The 18938-nt window shown below is 37.0% G+C and overlaps 1 protein-coding gene across 12 annotated transcripts in view; it reads right to left on the reverse strand.

Moving 5' to 3' along the window:
* Nucleotides 1–18938, reverse strand: part of si:ch211-285f17.1 (sickle tail protein homolog) — a 287428-nt gene that overhangs the window by 147298 nt on the left and 121192 nt on the right. Inside the window, exon 1 of one of the 12 annotated variants that reach the window (XM_069191581.1) lies at nt 18509–18893. The exons of the other annotated variants lie outside the window; for them this stretch is intronic. The gene's annotated coding sequence lies outside the window, so the exon portion shown is untranslated. Of the gene's footprint in view, nt 1–18508; nt 18894–18938 lie in introns of those variants that run through there. 12 annotated transcript variants of the gene reach the window in all.

The following is an 18938-nucleotide window of genomic DNA, read 5'->3' on the forward strand; positions in this document are numbered from 1 at the left end:
AGCCAGATTATTTTTGACTAACAAACGATAAAAATATTTCTCTAAGATATTTCTCGAAAAGAAGACAAACTTCCCCGGGATTGCAGTGTTAAGCGAAGATATTAGCCTTTTTTAATTCACCAATAGAAAGGACCAGCCACAGCTAACCATTAATACACAGGTCTGAAGGAGACTGACGTGTGTTATGGGTCTTAGTGTAACAGACATACTGTAGGATAACTACAACTGGGAACAAGTACTTTTCCTCTGCATTGCATGACATGTATCTATTATTACCATATCAAAATAAAATAAAGATCTTCCCTATTTATTCCTTACACATGCCATACTAGGAGTTAAGACATCAGCTGTTTCCCTTTGTTGCATTATAAAAAAAAAAACGAGTTACTACAAATAGAAACCTTATTAATACTGCAATTTATAGCAGGGGAACTGAACTAGTGACATAAGGACACTAAAGTGAAGCACTGCTTCACGTAGTGTTATTTGTTACCCACATATGGTGTGGGCAGTCTGAATGGGTCTGTTTTTCCGTGAACTGACCTTGACACTAATAGCAGAAACACGCAACAGTAAATGACTCCAGTGACTTCACACAGCAGCAGTTAAACGGGTTATTGTTTTATTATGTGGGAACAATGCAGATTTTTTTATTAGGAAAACAGATGGAAAGCAAACTTTTTAAAGAAGGCCTGAAGACAATACAGAATTTCAGGGTTTAGTGGAGCACATACTATTGTTCAGGGTTTTGGCATGCCACCTATTTCCTTTGATTATATTCTCTAGGAGCCACAATATTCTTTGCTAACTTTACTGATACTATATGCCAGCGCAAAACTATAGTGTGACAGCAGCAGAAAAAATCCACAACTTTCAGTCATGGAAAAAACATCTTAAACATTTTATCCTTCAGGGAAAAAATCTTTCCACTCACTTTTCTTTGCTCGTTTTTTAACTGGGGCCATCAGAATACAAAGGTATGTTCCTCTTGAACGTACAGTGTACTGTCCAAATTACCCACAATATATAAAATGACCATTCAAGCAAGTGTTTGAAAATGGAAGTGATGTTACAGTTCTTCTTATGGTTCCCTGTGCTTAGCAAATAGAATAGATTTTTGAATTTTCTTATGTTAATGCCAGTTTGGTAATGGAAAGTCAAGTTAATGCAAAATCAGTTCTATTTAAACCCAGATGTTCAGCACAAACAAACCTAAAAAACTATATGCATGTTACTATGCCTTTTCCAACACGCAACAGAAGTAAATCAGCACTTTAATAAAAATTCTGAAAAAAAGATATACTCTAATTTGCCATCTGCTCGAGTAAATGGGAGTAATATTTTATTTAGCTGGTGCAAAATGAATTATTTCAATATTAGTTCAATATAAAAGACAAGTGGGAGAATATACATTTATGGTTTCTAACTCAGCAGTTTATGCTTTTTATTTTCCTGGTAGAAAAATGTCTACTAATGAATTTCAATAGCATTTTTATACTCATCTTTACTGACGTTTGCTCTCTGTTCTTGAGTACCTACAGTTATTTATATGGTTTATTTTTTAAAGGTCTTTGATTATTTACTTTCTATTTGAAAACCATTTCTTCCATTTTATGTACAGTTTATTGCAGAAAGGTAGGAACAGATTTTAGAAAACATTTGTTGTCTCAAAGTTTCCATGGTCTTGATGTGTGTTCCTAAACATCTTATTTTGATGTAACAAAAGTTGTAAGCTCCAATCCAGTCTGAATACAAGAACAGATTTCTTTGAAATATGCAGGGAAAGGTCAAAACATTTTTTCTCTTGGTCAGACATTCTTTCAGATCAGAAAATGTTATGTCTATCAAAAGGATGTGGCACCATTCTGTAAGCTGTTAAAAATATGATTACACAAATATTTCAAAAATGCCACCACTCCTGTAGCATTGGAAATCCAATTATATGTATTAAATTGAATGCTAAAAACCTAAAGAAAATATCTTACAATGTCTACCCTGCATTCATATTTATACAGGTCAGAAAATAAATTTATTTCATTTTGATTTGGGGAGTCTGTGTCTTTTTTTTCTTTTCATTATTGACTCATATTTTGTATGCTTACCAAATTATCTAGCTGGAAAAAAATAATAAAACACTTTTCCTGCAAATCCTCTGAACGTCTGGTCTTAAACGAGTGCTTTATAAGATGAGAATCAGCACAGAACCTTCACTGGAAGAATAGCTTGGAAAATTACTTTTGCTGGCACAATATCATGACCAGCATAGATATGTAAAACTCTTCAGTACTCATCTTAAAGTCTGGCCTTTGCAAGGCAGTGTAGATGTTTAAAGGGTTTTTGTTTATTCATATGAAAGTTACTATCTAGGACAGGTGACACAATTAGAACTTCGTTAATATAACAGAAATATTGTAAGAAATTGTACTTTTTCTTCAGGAAATAACAGGCACTGTTTAACCACTTAAAAAGGAGTTAGTACAAAAATGCATTGATGTAATACAGTACATAGCCCATCACAACTATTATCAAATGTAGTTCAGGTGGGTAGCTGCGTCAGCATGCGTAGGCTACAAAGGAACAAGTAATAGGTTTATTCCATGCTGAAAAGAGAAGAAAGAAAACACAACGTTTCGGCTGTGGAGCTTCTTCAGGTGTACCATTTCAGTGTTAGGTCATTAGGGGGATTCTCCAAAACATCAAACCCAAAGAATTACAATCAATCAAAGACACATTCATAACAACATGAACCGATATAATGGAAGATAAAAAATGATCATACATTTTGGCCCATGGCTTTGAGCGTTCGAGCACACTGTTTCATGTACTAGGCTGACAAAACAAACGCCCTGATGGATGAGAACAAACAAAAAGAACGACTAAAAAACAAGAAGCCATTGTCAATTTACTCTCGGAAAAGACAATTCAAGACCTTGCTAAAAGAAACAAAGAAAAATATTATAAAGATGATAACGTGCATTGTGGACAGAAAATATCTAACGATTTAAGTCTCGTTTCAAAGACAATTCAATTCTTTTTGCAGTAAATTATGTTTATTTTCATTACTCTCAGCGTGTAGGAGTCCCTTTTACTACACTTCTCAAAGATACGGTAGAAAAGCCAAAATATTAGCTTTGTCAATCATAGAAATAAAAATGGAATCAACCATAAACCAAAGTGCTTCACTATTACAGGATATACATATAGATTGATGTTTTCAGTACCACAACGTGTTATATATAAATAATTCAATAATGCTGTGACAACAGTAATAAGTCGCTTTCTGATAATAGATTGACTTCTGTATTTCAATATATTAAGTCTGTGGTTAATTTAACGGAATTGTTTACATTTTCTTATATCTTTCTTCACAAACGTACTTACAATTTCCATCTTTGAAGAAGAAAAGCAAAAAATGTGGATAATTACTTTTAGACACATTAAAAAAAATTGATTTAAAATCTCTGTTATGAGTTTTTCTGACCTAGTTTAAACAAAATTCTGTTTTGCACTTAAAGGATATGCTAAACAGGTGCTATACAGTAAATTGGAAAGCCTCAAGCCTTGTGTTTTTTAGACCAAAATCATTATAGACAAGCAGATTTTACATTTTACAATATTCTGTTTTTTTTTCATACTTTTAACAATCTTTTATTTACAGTTTCAGGGAATTTTAGAAATATCCACAGTCTCCATCATCAAAATTACATCATGGTATTCTGAAACCCACCACTGTTATTGCTTCTGTATGTTTTGGACAAACGAAAGTTAGCTGTTCACTTCTTTTGTAAACCATTTTTTCAGATGCTTTTGCCTAAAGAAATGTTGTAAACGTTTGTGCAATACGTATGGTATTGCCTTTTTGCTTCAGGGAGAATCTGGTAAAAAAAGAGGCTGTTTCTCTTCCAACCACATAACACACATGCCCAAGTAATCACAATTATTGCTTTCAGTATGCGTCTTTCCAGATGTTTAATCTACTGTATAATGATACTGGAGCTTATATAAATCATATAAAGCCTTATTCTCAAAACACATACAGTTCCTTTGTATTCACCTTATACAAAATGCCCACATTTTGGTGCTGTAAGGTTACAATCATGACACTTTAAAATAAGACTTTATACATTTTATATATACTTTATATATTTAAAATATACACCATCTACCCCAAAGTGATAAAGTCATGAAATACTGATAGTATGTACAGTAAATACATTAGATTTTAAAGACAATTTCAAGATTTTCTGTTGCTTAAGTATTCAGCCCATTTACTATGGTAACCCTCAAAGAGCTCAGGTACAAAAACAGTTTAGAAAGTCATAGAAACATGTGAGTGGAATGGTCTATCTGTGTGTAATCAAAGTGGTCTAACGCACATAGGAAATAGACCATAAAGACCAAAGAGCTTTCAAACCAAATCAAGGATAAAGTGGCAGAAAGGCACAGATCAGGAGAAGGTTACTTATCCCTTTGAGTACAGGGAAATCCACCATTTAAAAGTGGAATGTGTGTCATTATATCAGACTGACCTTCCAGATTGAGCAACTGGGCAAGGAAGAAAACTAGTTCAAGTAGGTAGCTGCATCAGAGAAGAGAAGAAAAGAAACACAACGTTTTGGCTGTGCAGTCTTCTTCAGCTGTGATACCTTCAGAAAAATGTTGTTTCGTTTCTTCTCTTTTCAGCATGGAATAAACCTTTACTTTACCTTAACTTTGAAAAGTTTGCTGGGTTATGTGACTGAAATGCAAGTGCTTGTTCATACGACATGCGAGACCTACTGTACACATACTGTACTGTATCTGGCCTGCAGGGGTAAGTGGCAAGAAAGAGTCCTTCAAAGAGAAAGACCCATCTGAAATCTCTAATGAGATACATTGCAGACATGTGGCGGAGGTGTTTATGGTCAGGCATGACAGAAATTGAACTTTTTGGTGTGAATATGAAGCATAAAAATGTCTGGAGCCGACCCAAAAGAGTACAAAAGCCAGTGAGCAACATCCCAGCTGCCAAGCTTGATGGTGGCAGAACCACTTTCTCGAGACGTGCCTCATCATTAAGGACCGAGAAGCTTGTGAGGACCGAAGGAGAAATGGATGGTTTAAAGAACGGGTGAATCCTACAGGAAAACCCATTGGATTACCCGGGAATCTAAAACTGGGCCAAAGAAAAAAAGTACTGGATGAGGCCAGGCCTTGATACGAATCCAACAGAAAATGTATGGTGAGGTTTGGCATTTGCGGTCAACGATCCCTAATAAACTTGTCAGAACTAGAGTATTTTTGCTAGAGCCAGGAAGAATGGGCCAAATTACACCATCGCGGTGTGAAAAGCAGATCAAGAGCCCAGCCAAAAATAATGACATCAGTCATTTCTGCCAAAGGTGCTTCTTCCAAGTGCTGAATACCTACACAATCACTACTGTACATTTTACAATTTGTCTAGCTGCTTCTGTTGAAGTGATCTACTTTAAAACACTCCATAATAATCAAGAATTAGAATGGATTTCATTTTCAGCACAGTTAATTTATGTCTCCAACAGTTTATGAAATACAGTAAAAGTCACAAGAAAGAGGCTGGCACCAGATTGCTCATATTATGAATATGTCCCGGCATTTCCTTGGGATTAGTGGAGTTTAATAATCTAATTTTAAGAACATTCTGATGCCTCATTAAATCCTCCACAAAAGAGAGAAAGTACAGCTTTCCTGGATCACAAGCAGTGAAAAACAGGATAATTAATGTTCAAGAACATGAAGGCCTCATAAGGAAAGGGACATAAAATTAAATTGCATTTAAAGCAAACATGTGTGGGGCAATCTGCAGTTTCCACAAACTGATCATTAGTCTGAAAGTTCTGAAATCCTATATTTTCAGTAAGCATACGTCTGTATTAATCTCCACTTAATTTAGTTTCCGATTCTTCACGTCAATCAAGCAGTATGGCAGTGGTTTCAAATGTCATAGTGGTTCTTAAAAAATACACTAATACATAAATACAGTTGAAAAATGTTTATTATTTTCTAAGTACTTTCATATACTATGTATCAGTTAGAAATTATTATATTACCTCTGGTACAACTAACGAGGTAAGACTAACTTTTAATGTCTGATAACTGAACATCATTGTTTTCCTGACCTGTTTACGAGTTGTTGTTCCAACATCACTTACAAAGGCCAATCAAGTCAGCTGTACAGTGATATTGTGATTTTCCTGTGATAGAAACCCTCAGACATTGAAACTGCAAAACCATCACAAATTAACCAAAAATCCTTGTAAAGTTCTTGTGTAAAAATGATGCTGTGCACAAATTGGATTATTTGTGCATGAAAAGCTTGATAAATTGCACGCACATACTATATAAATACATAAAGTACATGGCACATCACTTCAAAAAAACATTACAACTATAGTTATTGTTATATAACAACTGTATATTGATATATACTATAGTCGTTATGTCTTTCAAGACCTACATAAAAGTTTCTTTAATTCTTCTGTTTATCTAGCTGCCTTTAGGAGAGATTCTGGTAAAAAAATAGTGATTTCATAAAGATAAACAATTGGGCACTATGTTTAAGTACAGTTCCTTTTATGGCAGTTCAGTAAACATTGCTTTTTCCATCTTCCCCTGGAGAGAAGATAAAATAAGGCCTTTTGGAGATCAGAAAGACAGATATAACTAAAGACAGCATTAATGGTCATAAGGGATTATTCACATAACCTCTCAGGCACAACAACGAGTCAATCCAAATAAGATCCTAATTTGATTTTAAAATATGACCTGAATAAATAGCACTTCACCAAACAGCCTAGTGTTGCCCACTACAGTAAATCTGAAAACTGGTAAGTTGGACATGATCTCCTGGGCAGACAGATACTGTATATCTGGACAGAAAATATAGGGAATTTAATGCTAATGTACATCTTTGTTACTTACTACTATAGTAATCTGTTTGTTGGCATTACTTTGTATGGTACAATCATGTATGGTACCAGTGTGGCACAATTGTTTTTGTGGTAAGAAAACAAAAAAAAAACCCACATTATTCAAGTATTATATGTTCCTATACATCCTAACTTAATCATTCAACGTGCAGTGCATTATAAAGTTTTTTGTTCAAAGCTGAGATGAATTCTTGAGGAATACCAGTGGCCAATGTAGATGGTACCACCTTCTCAAGGCACAAACGCCCTCCCAAATTTGGTAAAAAATACTGAATATATTGTGAACACCATTTAACTGAGCAGAAAACTGCCTTACATATTTTAAGGATACACATATATTTCCATTAATTTGGGAATCGGGTACATACCTATTTTTTTTAGATATGTTTTCATCTAGAGTCATGTGAAAGTAAAATATTTGATAGTTTCGAGGTACTTGGTAGCAATCACTTTTAAAATTTCTCTGTACTGTCTATATACCTTAACAGTGAACACTTTCTCAATGCACTCACTACTGTATAAAAAGATGATATTGTTTGCACTAGTACTAGTACAGTCAAAGTATAAATGTTTGCTATACTGTGAGCAAAAATGCACCCAGCCTAAAAAGTCATTAATTATTTAAATTAGGTAAGGAATTACTGCAGTGAACCATACCAGACATAAATTTGAAAGAATTCTTGCCATGAATAGGTTTGCAGTGAAAGTACGCCAGTTGTCAACCCTTGTCACAACTGTTTGATTATTTAAAAAAGGATGCCATGAATGGCTGGGAATTCTATAACAGTTGGGGCCTGATTTAGAAATCCCTTCCTCTCTCTTAAAACCTGCATACTTCTTAATCTAAACAACACTCAGCACTGTGCGGGTCTATAAAAAGAACAGGAAGTTTAAAACTAAAGACAAATCTATAGAAAGCTCTTCATTTCCAGGCATTGTGTGTGGTTATAGTCTATTGAAAGCCTTGCTGTAGGAAACTTTCTTCCTTTTGCTTTTAATGCTTTCTTTTCACTGGCTTGTACCTCAGAATTATTAATAGGGACATCATGATAGTGTAGGTAACACATATGTTAAAGCAAACATCTATATATTACCTGGTATTTAAATTTGCCTCCAACCTATACTAGTGAATTTATTTAATATTAATGATGTTCATGCAATTTTTCATTGGCCACCAGATCACTGATTATAATTTTAATATTATCTGCTCATTTTCAGCCCCTTTGTCCCGGTCGCAGTCGTAGTCGCATACTTAAGTAAGAAGAAAAAAGCATATTTTTCTGTCAACAGATACTCAGCTCTTCCTGGGGAATACCAAGGACTCTTCTACAGAGAGCAGACTACAAGGGGACATGATAAAAGTGTTATTTTTCCTTAAGGCCACTGACTAAGTCAACCTAGTGGACTTCTTCTGAAAGAACAGTGACACACGAATTGGAGTGGACAAGTGGAAACTGCCTGGAAGTGCATTTAAAACTGGGAGCAGGAGACACTTCTTTACCTTAAGGGTTGTGGAAGAATGGAACAAGCCACCCGGCCAAGTTTCTGAGCTGATGCTCTGGCTTCCTTCAAGAAACAGCTGGTGTTTCCCTCAACACTTCTCATGTCTGTAACCTCTCTTTTGGTCTTAACTCCCAAAGGTTTTCTCACCGTTTACACAGGACCCCAGATTCTCATCCACACCCATGACTAATGCACCCTAAACAGCACAAACAGTAATACTCTGTTGGTTTCACCAGCAAATTTGCAAAGCTGGACTAGTAACAGTGTACTAACATTTGCCCTTCGTCTAACAGTCACCTGCAAGTAATGGCATCCTGCTGGCATTGGAACAACAATAACTGATTATGTGAGCTAAGATAGAAAAAGATTATGATTCCTGGGAGAAAAAATAACTGACTGTTCTTTTTACCTTATACAGTATACAACGTTTCGAGTAAGGTTAAATACATTTAACTTAAACCAAACATAGAACTTCAGAAACTGATCCCGTCTCCCACTTTTATTATATTGGTGGTAAACCACCTACATTCTCAGACAAAGAAGGAGCTTTTGACATCTACCAATGAAAAGTAAATATCTCCCATATTGGATAAACTACTCTGAGAGCCAAAGTTGAAATTACACTCTTGTGTTAGTTTACATTCCTCTTTTCAGTCTCTAGCACACACACAGCAAAGTACTCAGCACTAGTCCTAGGACAAAACTTCAGCATCTTCAAGGCCATACTTTCAGCTCAGTGATTTAACTGCTTAAAGTACTTTTATCTCTGTACTTATTCACTCTGAGAAAAGGATGATGAAGGAACTAAAACAAACAACAAGGAACATACAGTAGTGCAAATAGAGTGTGGTTTCAGGCTCTTTTAGCAAATTTCTGTCAAAAATCAAAAAGTTTTTTCAAGTTTGAAAGTTAAACTAAGTTTGTGAAATTTCTAAATTAAAATACAAGTTGTCAGTTTCCATGGTGTATATCTCCCCAAGCTAACATGGTTAAAATTTTGAGAATGACACATACAAATTCTCACAAAAGTGACTTTTGTTTAGAAGAGTCTTGAATGTCTTGTTTTGCGTAGCTGGTGCTGAACGTGTCACTTTATCTTTTCATCCATTCCAGTTAGTGCTAGTGAAGAAGCACAAAAGCATTAAGAATCGAGCACAGCTTCTACACTTTTCAATGTAAAATCGTATAAACAAGTGTTTTGATAGGATATGGTTGTTATATAAAGTAGTTCGCTCAAAGTGCATAAAATGATATGGTGTAAGATACTGTAAATGTACTGACGGAAGTGATACTTTAGAGTAAAAATTGTATTAAAATGTTATAAGTGTCTACAAGTGAAACACACACAAGCCTCATTGCTTTAACTTAAAGTATTGGGAGAGTAAACTCAACTCCTTGGTAAATGTGTAGTATGTTTTTGGTCATTTTCTTATTGCAAGGTGAACTGCTGCTCAATAAGTATGGAGTCAGTTTATGGACATGGCAGACAAGACGTTTCTGTCCCCTTCAGAATTCATTCTGCTGCTGCCACCATCAGTTATGCAATCAATAAGAAAGGAGCCAGTTCCAGAATCAGCCATGACACTGCCTCACCATGTTTCTCTGATGAGGTGGTGCAGTTCTTCTCTTTCTCCACATGTGTGCCTATCTGTCTCTCTGATAAAGGTTTATCTCTGCCTTGTCTGCCCATAAAATGTTGTTCCTGGACTGTTGTGGCTCATCTTTGTACTTCTTTGCAAATCCTGGCCTGTTTTTCTGTTTTTCGTGCTGATGAGAGGTTTACAGCTTTCAGTGAAGCCTTTGTAATTCTCCTTCCGAAGTCTTCAGCGCACAGTGAATTGAGATGCTTTCACCCCTGCACTCTGGAGATTGTCTGCCATCTTTTTGGCTGTTATTTTAAGGTTTTTATTTGCAGATCTGATGATTTTTCTGTCAGCAACTGCTGTCGTGTTCTTTAGATGACCCGGTCTTTGTCGATCGCCTAACTGGAAATTTTCTTTGCTCTGATTGTCACAATTGCCTTCTTTTCCATCATAGACAATTCTCTAGTCTTCACTTTGGGTAATGCTTAATTAACACTATAATTTCTATTTTGTAATAGACAGAGCCAAAAAGTAAAATCCAAAGGCTGGAACCAAGGTTTTGCATTCACTGCTCTTTTATATTTTAAGAATTAATGCATCATGGAGCACCAGAGCAATTAATCACCTGTCAGCCATTTGTCCCAAGACTTAAGCTCACCTGAAATGGGGGATTGAACCCAACAAATGATATTGTTCTTAACATGACTAAACATGTATGCAAAACATGTTATACCCAGAAACAAAAGCTGGAACTCTATACTCTTGCCTGAAATACAACTTCTTACTATATATTGGGAACCTACTGTATCTGATTTATAAAATATCACGTTTAATATAATGGCAAACCAGTTAAATTGCATCCATCCATCCAACCATTATCACAAAGCAACTTCATGCTGGTAAGGGTCACAACAACCCAAAGTCAATCTTGGAGACACAAGGCACAAGTCTGATTACACCTGGGACAGCATGCCTGTGCTCTGGTGTGCACACACAGGGATAATTTAGACATTAACACACCCAACCTGCATGGCTCGATTAGTTCTCCATGTCTGGATGTGGACCACATGAAAACTCCAGACAGAAGGAGCCACAGTCTGCGATCAAACCTCAGACCCTTAAAAGTCTTCAGTTTGAACATTTATGAGCAGTTCATAAATGCTTATAATGTTTTTATTATTTCACAAACCAGGAAACCATTGGAAGTGTCTGAATATGTCTGCAGGGGACTATATATAAACTATAGTTTTGAATATGGAATTTTTGCTCAGACTCATTGTTATTGATCATTGATAGGGGACTAATCTTGAAGAGATCTGCAACAACGTGCTACGATTTGCATCAAAGACTGTGCTTTATTTAAGACTCCTATCATAAACCTTTAGGAATTCAAGTACAATTTAAACAGATGTACATTTAACCACCAAAAACAAAGCACCACTACAAACTACTGAACAATCACTTGCTTAATCTAAATTGATCTTTAGTACATTTTCGTTTTAAAGTCACTTTAATTTCAAAGACATGATTAGCAATAGTGAGACTTAGATGTGGCTTTGCTGTCTCTTTATTGGACTGGATGTAAGAGACATCACCAGCAATTACAGATAAAACTTTCCTGCAATACAGCATTGTTATCCATTCTTTAGTACATATATGTTTTTTCTCAACTCTAAAGAAATGCAGACGACCAATTACAGTGGCTCTTGGTGCAGAGCCAAGCATAGAATAATCTGTTTTCCATAGAACCTTATCAACAGATGTTTTTTTCTCTACAGATAGGCCAGTCTTTGTATCCTAGAGAACGTCATTTAATGTACACTGTATTTATATAGGGAATTTTATGAGTTTTTGTAATTTGGTCAGAAAGGAAAAGTATAGTACATTTCTAACAAATAAAGGATGTTTTATCTTCAGCAACGTAGTAATTCTTAAAAACAATAGCAAAAAACTATTTTAAAGCGCTGATCAAAAAAGAATTAATAGACATTATAAACAATGATATTATAAACTATAGATATGATCAAACATAATATGAGATACCATAATTTTATTCTTTCATTATCAATAATCAAAAATACACAATACCATGCTCTTAGTCTCAAGTGTGATCTCCTGGGATTCCATTTTCACTTAAGGTAGTTTTATTACTGTCTGGTGAAATATCGATCTGAGGGTGGCAAACACATTTACTGTAGCATCAAATTATATGGGTGGACAAAAATAGGAGAAACATGAAAGTCCTACTTCTTTATTCCTCTCACATTATCAAATAAATTCATATATATTCATAAATATGATTATTATTGATTGTCACGTTCTCCGCATGCTCAAGTGAATTTCCCCCACTGGGAACTCAAGTTTCCTCCCACCTTCCGGGGACGGGTCGGGTCACATGCTTGCTAGGTGATTGAGGTGTGCAAATTGTGCGTGAATGTGTGTCCTGTGACAGACACCAGTCCTGTCCAGGGTGCAGGCCTCGTCTGTGGCCTTAGTTGCCTGGAAAGTCCCTGTACAGCAGCAACATGTACCTGGAGTTAGTGGCTAAAAGATCTACAACATGACACTAATGAGTTTGAGAAACAAACAGCAAGTGTAGGTGTCTATCAAAGAAAAAAAATGAAAAAGTATTTTAATTTTAGTATTATTACACTAAATTGCCAGTCTACAAGGGTAAACAAATAATATAATAATAATTGCCAAAGAAGCAATATTCAGCTATGCATATGGATTATATAAATTCTACATTAAATAAGCACAAAATGTATTCCTTCACACAGTGTGTTAACCTCATTTAAAACAAGAATTTATATATGTACAGTATTGCTTCTGGGTTTTATGTAATACAGGAAATATCAAAGTAAAATGTGAAGCCTGACAGTAGTGGTATAATAATCACTTCTTCATCTCTTTCTGGGCATTCCTGGTGTTATGACAAGAGCAGGGAGGGTAAGCTTTCAGAGATGAAGTTCTCCAGTAGTGGCCTCCAATAAACATTCTCAGAATGAAAAGTCTAGTCTGGAATGGCTATCATGGGTCAACACTGTATTGTACACATTGAAAAAGATTACGTCTAAAACCCATATATAGTTACACCTTATAGTCACACATCTGTCTCTGTCATTTTAGCCAGAGCAGGTCACCTTGTGAGTCCTGAAGACTTTCAGAGGATGACTGGAGACCACATGCTCCCTGTATTAAGTAATAAAAAATGAACTCTTCTACCAGTTTAAATGAAATGAAAAGAGCAGTATATTAGTCCAGATACAGAGAGTGATGTACATACAGTACCTACGGAGTGAATACAATAAATGCATTAAGTCAGTCGCTGAGATTAAGGCCCTGCTCTCTGATCATTCACTCCAAATCCCTCCATCCAACTAGCACCGTCCCTCTTAAACATGGGGTTAGAGTCCCAGCAGCTGGGATCCTTATTAATGGCAACTAATTACAGTTTCTGGTCGTCTGCTAGGATGCACAAAAAGCATATGATGCACACAAGTACATGTACAGTACAATACAATATACAATAATAAAGGTCGCCTTTCACTATACTGTAACTATGTACTGTATTGCCCATTAGTGCAATCTTAAAACCTAGGGACCAGATTATTATGGGATATGTGGTGTACCAGAGTTGGTATGTATAGTAATTTAAACCCTCTGGTACTTCGGCTTTTGGAATTGAAATTTTTCAGCAGCAGCAAAGAAAGCTGGAACTTTGTCTCAGAAGCAGATAGATTTTTTAGATGCTACCCCTGTTACTTAGCTGTTTTATGTGGGTGAGACACGGCTGTTGCAGCCTTGAGCAAGGATCTTTACTTAGATTACACCCCTAAAATACTTATCAGACCTCTGCAGTGAAATACTCATCAGATTATTTCATTAAAAATACCCATCGGATTATGCCAGTGAAATACCTGCCAGATCACTCCAGTGAAATACCCATCAGATCACTCCAGTGAAACACCTGTCAGATCATTCCAGTAAAATACCCATCAGATCACTCCAGTGAAACACCTGTCAGATCATTCCAGTAAAATACCCATCAGATCACTCCAGTGAAATACCTGATTACTCCAGTGAAATACCCATCAGATCACTCCAGTGAAACACCTGTCAGATCATTCCGGTAAAATACCCATCAGATCACTCCAGTGAAATACCCATCAGATCACTCCAGTGAAACACCTGTCAGATCATTCCAGTAAAATACCCATCAGATCACTCCAGTGAAATACCTGATTACTCCAGTGAAATACCCATCAGATTACTCCAGTACAGTATCTACTGTAAATGGGTGCAAGTTTAAATTGCTTTGGATAAAAGCATTAGCCAATTACATTATAAACAATATAATTAGTAAAAGACACACCTGATGGTCATTAATGATGGCCTTTAAAAGGAATTAGTTGTAACAAATAAATGTAACTGTAAAGTATATTTGTATGTTTATTTGATTGGTGAGTGAACTTCTTACCCACCTCTTTAGCAAGGACTATGGCATGAAATCTACAAAGACAGCAGGCACTTATTTTCTCCTTTCTTGTTTTAAACAAACGATTGACTTTGTGAGTATTCTTTGTGCACCAAGAGCAGCTTGTTATTTGGGGACTTCAAACGGCATGGCATTTCTATTAGAAAGCAGTTTTGTCTCTTACACTAAACCACAACACACAAAAAGCCTGTCTGAGGTGGAAAGAAAAGCACATTAAACTCAGAATAAGACTGATACACAGGTCTTTCTTGTTCTTTAAAAAAAAAACAGCTTTCAAGCCTAGCAAAATGCTGTGCTTTACTACTGTGTCTTATTAAACAACCAAGAATCAGTCCACTAAAAACATTGACACCATGTTGACAGAAAACTGGTGTGATCTGTTATATTGCTCTTTCAAGCGTCTGCTGATCTCCAAACTTTCAATTCCTACACAGCGGGCTGTCCTCAGGCATGCAGTGTTTTCCATTGTCTAGTATTAATGCAACTAACTTTCTAATTGCACCCTCGCTCCAAACCTCAGCCCATGAACAGCTGTTGCACTGGCTGTGTCTAGTGCAACATCTTAAGTACATGCCAGGAGAATTCTGCTCTGGTTCCTCTGGGGTATTCATGCTCATTAGTCACTGTATACCAATTAAAACCTCTGTCAGCAAACCAAAGGAATGTGACAGAGCACAAAGCCAACCAGGAAACCTCTTTCACAAATAATATGGATCAAAAGCTTTGTGGTGTGCTCTGGGTCTGACACAATGGAGTTGTGCACATCAGCATTTGGATATGCATTTGATTTTCAGTAGCTAGCACTTTTTAAAGCCACCTTATTAAACAGATTACACAGAACAGAAAGTAGCTTGGGCACTAAATGACATTTTTTTTGGACTGGAACGGTGCTTAACAAGAAGCACATTAAGTATGACTGTATGATCTATAGTTCGGCATATTCGGCATCGGAGGGTGAAAATAGTTACATAAATGCAAGGAACAGGTTCAAGGGCCTGAAAAAGAGTTATTGTCTGAATAAACAAAGATACACTCAGTGACGGAGATAAGGAGACACCGTCTTTGAAAGCTGAAAAAGTAAATTCCAGTCACCACCCACAGTATCTTTCGTGGAAAGGAGTCACGAGAGTCTGTGCATTCAAATCAAACTATGGACAGAGATGTCGCAATTCTTTCCCTGCCACCCGACAAACAACACAGAGAACACAGTGAATGAAAGATACGTTTAGACAACTACTGACACACCACAGTAACTTCACGTCCTTCAAATCTGTTTGTGAGTCCAAGAATAACTCACAGTGCCTTCATTCAGCATCAGCGTTCTTATTTCCAGCAATCTGTACGATCTGTACTACCTGGGATTTAAAATGGGTTGGCAGATAGGTTTGATCATTTTTCTTTCAGAAGTTTAGTACGAAGCTTACTGCATACAAGCTTACAAGCATAATGCAAATAATCAATCAGCAGAAAATGATTCTTGTCTTCAAAATACCACACTACTGAAGAGCGCAAGAGTAATACTTATTTGTTCCTCGGTCCTGAGATAACCTTTCAGTAGCTCTAGGCATAAATCACGGAACACGCAGAGGTGAAAATCTTTTGTTTAAATATCTTTATAACTTGTTTAAATGTCTAAACGCTTTGTAGAAACTTTGTCGTGGTTTACAGGTACATATCGGTTCGAAGCGCAATGTTTAGACTATCAGCAAAAACGTCAGAACCGGAAATCGCCTATTTCTTTACGTTATAAACGTTTTGAAAACAGCATTTATACTGGAGGCAGAAAAAAATTGCCCTAGGCAACTCGCCTAGCTGTAACCTGCGTTCAGCAAATAAGCACCCCGACATCCCGGAGAACACCAGCTGTGTCAAAGCGAAGATATTAAAGGCTGCGCGTAAGTAAAGTGAATCTTTAATAATTTATTGCCACAGGCGTGTTTATATAGGATATTACAAAAACACAACTTTCTGGTAATCTAATTAAAAGGAATCGTTTTATGTGGACAACGAGGTGTGGGGAGATGGACTTTAAATCATCTGAAATTAGCCGACCTCACGCCCGTTACATATCGAGAATCAATGTTAACCACTACATTATTAACCCTCGCAACCCATAGCTGGCTTCTCATAGGATAAACATCCATCCAGGTTCGGACAGTCGCTTTAGGGTCACGATAAGGATGAGCACAGTGGGACAGCACCCTGTTCATTCCAGAGAACACGGGGAGAAATTAACAGGCAGCAATCAATTTCCAGTATCAGCTGTTGTTCTTAATATCTGACAGAGATATTTAAATGTCCCGTCCCCTTAATCTTAATCTGAAACCATGTATCTGCCTTGGCGCTCGCAGTTGTTCCTCAAACAGAAGTGGACAGCAGTGCATTTCCTGAAGATTTAGGGAGCCCCTACTGTACGCAGTCCTTGTACACCCGAACTTTCATAATCCCAGATGTATTATAATAGAAGATATTCTGGCTACCCCAGAAAGAAGAAACAATTTTAACTTCGGAAACTGAAATAAACAACAGTTAATGTGTAGAGAAAGAGGATCTGTAAAAGACAGAATTATTAAAATTTCAGAAAACAATCGTATCATCAACAGATAACTTAAATTGAAGTCAACTACTGATACGGTTGTTCTGTTTTATTGAAAACTGATTCAAAATGAGCAGTGCAGTAGTGCTGGAGGTACTTAAATCTCCTTAAATGGTAAGGTTGATATTCCATAAGGAGGGCTACTCTGCAGACTGTGCATATTCCCAACAAGCTATAAAAAGGGCCTATAAAGTAGAAAAATATTTGAACTACAAAACAGGGACCTGTTGAAGAGGGAGCTGTCCACACTGCCATTGTTAAAAAAAGGAACAGTGTAACATAATGGAATGTTAATTAACTTAAAAACATTCTGTATACACTTGCTGAGATCTGTGTTGCACCAAGCAGCATTATTATTACAATGAGCACAACTTGCTTTTGTTCAATTACGAAAAACACATGAATAATTCACATGTATGTATTTTTTATTCATATACTGTATAACCGAGTCGCATTCTCATCAGGAAGAAGAATTCATCTCCATCTAGGCAATTTCAAACCAGATTTTTTCAACTAACTTCTGCCATTGTTTTACAGGCTTAAACGTACTGTACCTTGGTACAGTACAAACTAGCATTAAAAATGTATATTAGGACTGCAGTGCCACTCTGTCATCCTCAGTACATTTGTGCTTTTCTGAAGTAGAAGCAGAAAAAAGCCTTCCTTTACTTATTATTGGCACATTCGTTATCAACTTAGCAATACAACATTTTACAAGCAAAAACACAAATGTAGGCATTTTGTGAGCTCTGCTTTCTCAGTCCTTAAGTCTTTGCTTTTTTTAAGATGCAGACAAATAAACTGCTTTTGTTGAAGTTAACAAAGGTGGAGACATTTAGAAGTGAAATTTAAAACCTTAAAAACCAGCATGCCAGGTCCTTCAATATGAATGAGTTTAATAAAAGAGGCACTGGCACAATGTGAGAGCAAGCTGTTCTTACTATGGGATTATCTACACATTTCTAGCATTACAGAACAGTTTCAAACACAACAGAGAATGTGTGTGCCTGAAGAACAAACCCCATCAGTAATTAAACACATCTATGAACAGCAGCACAGGAGCAAAACATTTATCTCATATCAATATTATAACACATAATGACTTCTTTACTCCTTTTTTTTATATGCCAGATGACTAGAATTGGGCCACCGAGTCTCATAACACGACGGTTTAGACTTCAGCTTCATTAGTCTTAAAACCACTAATCTGGTAAGGAGCCGAAGTGTCCTTCTTGAAGCACTGCAGAAAAATGAGTTCCGTGTTCGAAAAACCATGCGCAAGTTCCTTAGCACACGAATTCCTCCAGCCCCGACCACAGGCACAGGTGGTCAATAACGCAGACCTCATGAGAGTCTGGGCGGTGGGTCGCTACGTACTCACCCCCTTTTGCTGGTGCTGAATTGGTTACAGGAGCCCGGCGCGATGCAGCTGTTGAACAGAGTCCACCCTGCTAGTTTCAGTTTTACTTTTTCTCCCCCTCCTGAAGCTCCCAGAGCTCTGTCTTCCCCGGCCGGTGATCTAAATCATCTCAGACGCTGGGACGCTCTTGCCGCCTCCCCGCCCCCCTGCTTGACCTGGCGCGGGGCACTTGTTCAGCAGCCTCGGAGGATGAATTTTTCATGAAACGGGAGCGTAGCCGGCCCTCCCGAACGGGTTTTTTGTAATCCTAGTGATCCGCACCCCTGCACGGCCCACCTCTGCTCCCAGCAGTGTGGAGTGTGTCAGGCAGGGCCGGGAGCTCCTTGCCAGTTAAAGGGAAACATGTGCAGGATTTCCTGCTGTGGACTCCCACTGAGGCACAACTTTAAGG

The sequence above is a fragment of the Lepisosteus oculatus genome, chromosome 6 (genome assembly GCF_040954835.1).
Source record: "Lepisosteus oculatus isolate fLepOcu1 chromosome 6, fLepOcu1.hap2, whole genome shotgun sequence".
Classification (NCBI taxonomy): domain Eukaryota; kingdom Metazoa; phylum Chordata; class Actinopteri; order Semionotiformes; family Lepisosteidae; genus Lepisosteus; species Lepisosteus oculatus.